Consider the following 6,993-nt stretch of genomic DNA (forward strand, 5'->3'; position numbering starts at 1 on the left):
ACCAGTTGCGAATGATACTATGGCTCTTAAGGCTAAAATCAATGATATTCAGTCGAGCATTGTCAGGAAAGCGATCGAGGCCAACACTTTTGAGATCAAACCGAGCACTATTCAGATGGTACAGAACTCAGTGCAGTTTGGGGGTTCTCCGACAGAGGATCCTAATATGCATATTCGGGATTTCATTGAGATCTGCGACACGTTCAAGTTCAATGGTGTTACTGACGAGGCCATCAAATTGAGGCTATTCCCATTTTCTCTGAGGGATAAAGCTAAGGGATGGATGCATTCTCTTCCTGCAGGATCTATTAAGACATGGGAGGATCTGGCTAAGAAATTTCTTACTAAGTTCTTCCCTATGACCAAAACAGCTGCAATGAGGAATGTTATCACTCAATTCTCTCAGCTATCTGGTGAAACTTTATGTGAAGCATGGGAACGCTACAAGGAGATGCTGCGAAAGTGCCCACATCATGGGATGCCTGATTGGATGGTGATTAATTGCTTCTATAATGGCTTGGGACCTCAATCGAGACCAATGCTCGATGCAGCATCAGGTGGAGCTCTATTGACAAAGAGCTATGAGGAAGCTTATGAGTTGATCGAGATGATGGCTGCGAATAAATATCAGAATCCTACTCAGCGTCTTCATCAGGGCAAAGCAGCAGGGATTCTGGATGTTGATGCTACTACAGCCTTGACTGCTCAAATTAAGGCTCTTACTATGAAGATTAATTCTTTGGTAAACTTGGGAATTCAGCAGCCACCTTCAGTTTGTGAGCTTTGTTCGGGTACACATTCCACTGATCAGTGTGTCATATCTAGCGAGTCAGCTCAGTTTGTGAGCAATTTTCAGCGATCTCAGCAGCCAGCTCCGGCTACTTATCACCCGAATAATCGGAATCATCCGAATTTCAGCTGGAGCAACAATCAGAACTTCATGCCACAACAGCAGCAACAGTTTCAGCAGCAAGGAGCTAGACCTTTCAACCCTTCTGGTATTCAACAGCCGTTTGCACCGAAACAGCAATTCCATCCTCCCGGATTCCAGCAACAAAATCATAGGGTGGCTGGACAGTCTTCCAACGAAAGATCTAAATGAGAAGAGATGAAATTAATGATTAAAAGCCAAGCGGTGTCAATCAAGACTTTGGAGAACCAGATTGGGCAGATTCCTAACACGTTGATAAACAGACCACAAGGAACTCTTCCTAGTGATACCGATGCCAATCCGGGTAAGAAAGAGATGAAGGAATAGGTACAGGCTGTCACCTTGAGGTCCGGAAAGGTTACGAAGGAAAAAGAATCAGCAACAGAGCAAAACAAGGAAGAGAGTGATCAACATGTTGAAACACCCGTGCTCTCATCTAAGTATGATAGTGGAAAAACTGTTGTTGAAGCTGACAAGAATAAAATCAACTAGGAAGCAAGCAAGGAATCAACCGAGAAGTCTAGTCCGAAAGCTGATATTGGGGTCAAGCAAGTATATCCACCTCTCCCTTTTCCGAAGAGACTTCAGAAGCATAAACTCGACAAACAATTCGCTAAATTCCTAGAGGTTTTCAAGAAATTACAAATCAACATACCTTTTGCGGAAGCTCTAGAACAAATGCTGAGTTATGCTAAATTCATGAAAGGTATTCTCTCTCGGAAACTCAAACTTGAGGAATTGGAGACTGTGGCTTTGACCGAGGAGTGTAGTGCTGTGTTGCAGCAGAAATTGCCCCCGAAGCTGAAAGATCCGGGAAGTTTCACAATCCCGTAAACTATTGGGCAATTGTCATTCGACAAGTGTTTATGTGATTTGGGAGCTAGCATCAATCTCATGCCCTTGTCTATTTTCATGCAACTTGGTCTTCCGGAGCTGAAACCTACTAATATGTCTGTTAGGTCCAATCAGACGTAGAAGGGGGGGGGGGGGGTTGAATACGTCGTACCAATTTCTTCGATTTAATTTAATTGCGGATAATCTTTGTTTCAGTCCATGTTAAATCAATCGTAAATAAATAACTCCAGCAAGTCGGGGAATATTCTTATATTAGAAATAATCCTCGGGTGCTACAAATTCCAACACAAGTGTCGGCTGCAGAGACTACAATCACTCTATTACAAACTCTCGATAAATACGATCTTCTAATTTAACTCTCGAGAATGTGTATAGTGTGTGCACTTACAAAGTGTGTAGTTAGTTTCAAATGAAACTTCAAGGCTCTATTTATAGGCTTTACAAAATCTAACCATGGTTAACGAGTTCGTCCTGGACGACTTGAGTACGTCCTGGACGGATTTGATTTATAAAAATAAATCAAACTCCATACTATAATGAAAGTGGCGCCAGTTACATATACATATACATATATATATATATGTATATATACCTGTATCACAAGGTTGCGCTTTCCTGGGGTCAAACATGGCGCCTCCAGTCAAACCTTGCGCTTCAAGCTCATCAGTGTACACAGTGAAAACAAACTTAGAAATATTCTAAGTGGACGACACTGTTGGAGGCGCAAACTTTGACTTGGTCAAAGTTTGCGCTCCAATTGAGTAGCACAGTGCGTACAGGACTTAGTCATTTCTTCAAGGAAACAAACTTGCGCCAAGTAGAAGGAGTGAAGGGGTGGCGCCAACTTTGACTAAAGTCAAAGTTTGCGCTCCATCTTCAGATTACAGAGAAGGGCACGCACTTAGAAATTCTGAGTGATATACTTGCGCTTTGACTTAGTCAAGGGATGCGCCTTGACTAAGTCAAAACTTGCGCCTGTATACTGTGGAGAGTAGAATTCTTACTTGGCTATTTTTCTGAGATGGAAAACTAGCTTGAATTTGACTAAGTCAAATCACCACTTGTAATTTAAATTAAATTTAATAGATATGTATATGTATATATATATAATTAATTGTTTTATGAATTACTTGAAATATTATGAATTCAAGTAAGTTCCAATTAATAATATATACATACATATATATATAACTAAATTTAAATTAAATTCTCTGTTGATTCAGATGGAGTTGACTTGATCAATTAATTCGTTGATCGAATTCACTGAATACTTTCGTACGTCCTGACGTCCTGTGCACTGGTCTGGTTCACGAACGACTCGAACTGAAATAATTCTTTGAATCCTTTGCTTGATAATATACTTGATCAGTCATTCCGGGTTAGATGTTGCATCGATAAATTTGATCATGAATAATCAAATTAAATATACTGGAATCTTCTGGTCTTTGATACTTGATCTTCAGGCAATCTTGATAGCAGACACATTGAACTTTATTCTTCACTGAGGCTTGAACATATGAATGAACTTCTTTCAGTGGACGGATGCTCGTCTCAGATATCTTGATTGTCTTTGTCCATTCGTATCGAATCTCCAACCTGTAGATTCCTGTATTATACTTACGTATTGTTTCCTGTCTTTTGTTGTGTTGAGTTATCGTAATTACAGTTACGTTACATTATGCTTTACAATCTCCCCCTATTTGATTGTTAGAGTTCGACAAGCAAATCCTTTAAGAGGATAACTCAACTGACACAATGAAAAAGCATACTAATTTAAACAGGAAATAATACTAAGTACAGTCTGGATTATATTTTACATTTTCCAGAATTCAAAAGTAAATACAAGCAGCCATTTGTTCCTCTAGCCTGAACTAATCTCTCCTTGGTTTCTTGGCTCTTGCATTAATCAGCTTCTGCTCTGCTTTTCTCTTTGCAGCTTCCTCCTCTTTCTTCTGAGTGAGCTTGCTCTCAATTTCTTCAATCCTAGCAGTGATGGTACTCAGTGCCACTTGCTCCAGTGTGTTCTCAGGTGGAGGTTGCTCTAGATTCTTCTTCATCTTCTCTAAAGTCTGGACATGAACCATTTTCTTCAACTTCTTAAAAGTGACATTCATCTCCATTCCTTCAATTTTCATGATGATTCTTGATGGATGAGCACGAACCCTTGAAGTGTTATGGACAGTCTCTACAGCTTTTCTTATCTCCAGAAGATCAATTAAATCTTTGAGCACACTCTTATCTTCTTTCACAACTGATAACTTGACAGCAGCAACAGCACGAATGATTCTTTTGGAAGAGAACTTTCCAATTTCTGTCAGAGGTATAGCAGTGGCCTCAGAGTCTTTCTTCTTCTTGAATATCACAGAGGTAGGATTGTAGGTGACAACAGGTGCTTTTGGATTTTCAGGAATTTCAGGATTGAGTGGAGGCAGTGGATATGGTGGTTGACGATTGATTGCTGATAAGTCTAAGTCTCTCAGAGCAGCAAAGTTCAGATGATAGGCATATAGCAGTTCTGCAGTTAGTCTTCCCTTGCTAGTCCTTGAGCACTTCTCCCTGACTTGAGTTTCCAGATATTTCAGTATACGAGGATTGTATGTTGACAATGCTTCATCAGTGAGTCCAATACTCTGAATCATACCATCCTTGAAATACTTGATAACTGAAGGTTTGTCATGAATTTCAACTCCAATATCAGTGATCCATTCTTCCACCATATCTCTGAATACTTCATTATGCTTTCTGCCGGTTGAGATGATCTTATTTCTTACCACAAACAGCTCAGTTAAAGATAGATCTCTGAGAAACTGACTTGACACATGCTTGAGTCCATGGCCTTCTCTTTGTAGCTCAAATGACATATTTACCATCCATCCTCTTCTGGGAAGCACAGCAACAGACACAGTAGAAATGATATCATTTAACACCTCGTGATAATCATGTAAGTCCTTGTAATTGTTCCTGAAGGAGTCAAAGATATCTTTCACTTTGTCATCATTGTTTTCTTGAGTGACCTCTGGAAAATCAAACACAGATCTAGCAGTGTCCCATTCAGCTCCATCTTTATGTAAGTTGGCAAGTCTCCTTTCCCTTCGAATTCGTCTTTGATTTTCTAACTTCTCCCTTGCTTTCCTTTGCTCAGCATAATCCTTAGAAACCTCAGCAATGTCTTGTGGATTTGCAATTTCAAATTCTTGAGGAGGGAAGATGTCATTGTGATATGCAAGTTCATCAGCAAAGACTTCATTGTCTGGGATTTCTCCTTCTTCCAGATCATCATTCTCAGCACCAACCATCCTTATTATTCTATCATCAACAAACTCAGGGATGTATTCATCATAACTGAATTGATGTTTAAGAGCAGAATCAATCAGTTCTTCAGACACCCCTGTGATCACCCTTTTCCCTTTTGCTTTTTCTGCTGCTCTCTCCCCCTCAGTTGAGTAATCCTCTCTGAAAGTTTGAGATGCCAGCAATTTAGCTTCAAGTGCAGCCAACCTTTGTTCCATTGTTGATTTGATTTCCACTAACTCCTCCCGTGGAACAAGATTCTCAGCTTCAAGATGTTGAACTTTGAATTTCAGAGCTTCAAATTCTGTCACAGATACAGTTGGAATAGCAGATTCAAGTGTAGGTGGGGCTGTTGGGTTCTCACTTGTTCGTTCTGTAGGTGTTTCTCTCGTTTCACTCAAAGCTAGAACACTCAGTGGGTCAGAGGGTTTCTGTATATCAAGTTCTGTTGGTGTTTCCCTCTCACTCAAAGAAGTTCCAGCAGCCTTAGATGTACCTGCAGAAGAAATCTTCTTAGCCTCTTCTAGAGAGGTCACAGAAGGTGCAATGAAGGTTCGTGAGCCTTCGTCCTCAGTTTCCTCGTCAGATGAATCTGAGTCATTAGAAACAAGTTGCCAACTACTTGAATGTAGTGAGTCCTTTGATGGATCCTGAGTTGGAATCTCAGGGTGGGTAGACACAGGGCTCGAAGGATGTGATCCTTGAATTGGCGAAGCACCCTGGTTTCCCACAACTGCCTTTGACGGCGAAAGACTTTGTGACAAGTCCTCTATAACTGGCACACTTCCTGATATGAAGGGCTCAGAAACAGATTGCCGTTCACCTTCGAGAGGTGAAGAGTCCTTTGAAGGATCTGGGAATGTTCCTCCCAGGGGGGTAGACAAGGATGTAGAATGTGGCATTTCATCCAAGTTTCCCCCAGAAGCCTGTGAAGGCACTTGACCCTGAAAAGGATCAGAAACAACAGTGTCTATCCCTGACATGGACGACAAAGTGTTAGCAACCGTCAATTCTTCAACTGTGTGTGCAACCTCACTGTGCATTGTAGTATCATGTGGCTGAGGTGGTGAAGAAATAGACATGTCTGCAGTTGTCTCAGGTTCTATTCTCCTTTCCTGACTAGGAGACAGAGCTGCAGTTTCAGAAACAATCTCCTTATGTGGTGCACTTAAGGCACTTTCTCCCTCTCTCTCAGAAATATGAAGTGGTTGGCTGAGGGGTTGAGAAGTTTCTGCTACAATTGTTTGTGAAGTGGTGCCTTGGTTATGAATTTGGGGGATTTCAAATTCATTGGCACTTGTGATAGGTGGTGAAAGCTGATTGGAATTCAAAAGATTCTGAACCCAATCAGGTGCACTGAAGGACAAGTTGTCAGAGTCAGAAGGAATACCTGACTGTAGCAGTGGATTGTAAGTGTTGGTGAAGAGTTCAACAATATCCACCATCACATCAGCTGCAGTGGTTTGAACAGGAGTATTCACTTCATCTTCAGAATCAGTGGAGTTGTCTTGCAGTGAATCCTCTCCTTCAGATTGAGCATTGTCATCTGAGGATGTCTGTGCATCTTCCACTACCACTTCCTCTTGCATTTGAGAAGTTTGAGTCTCAGGGATATCAGCTTGATGAGATGACTCAGGGACTTCTGCACTTTGTGTTTCAGGGGCCTCCTCTTCCTGAACCACTGGATTAGCAACATGTTGAATGTGTGGTGGAGGCAAGTTTTGATTGTTCAGGAATTCTTGCATTGCCTCCGGAAGAACCACATCTTCATTGTTGGTGTAGTTCTGATGGTTTTCCAGCATAGAAATGACCCTGGTAGTCATGAAAGAGCATATGACATTGTCTATATTGGGATAGACAGCTCTTTCAGCAGGAGTCAGCAGCTGGTTTAGCACAATCTGGAAGAACCTAGGATA

At 41.2% G+C, this 6,993-nt stretch overlaps 1 non-coding gene across 1 annotated transcript; it reads right to left on the reverse strand.

Annotated features, from left to right (window-relative positions):
- Window positions 1–373: 373 nt before the first annotated feature.
- LOC135146835 (small nucleolar RNA R71) lies at window positions 374–480 on the reverse strand. Its single transcript, XR_010283932.1, has one exon. It is a non-coding gene; the product is annotated as a small nucleolar RNA R71 (small nucleolar RNA).
- Between the last annotated feature and the right edge of the window lie 6,513 nt (window positions 481–6,993).

The sequence above is a fragment of the Daucus carota genome, chromosome 5 (genome assembly GCF_001625215.2).
Source record: "Daucus carota subsp. sativus chromosome 5, DH1 v3.0, whole genome shotgun sequence".
Classification (NCBI taxonomy): domain Eukaryota; kingdom Viridiplantae; phylum Streptophyta; class Magnoliopsida; order Apiales; family Apiaceae; genus Daucus; species Daucus carota.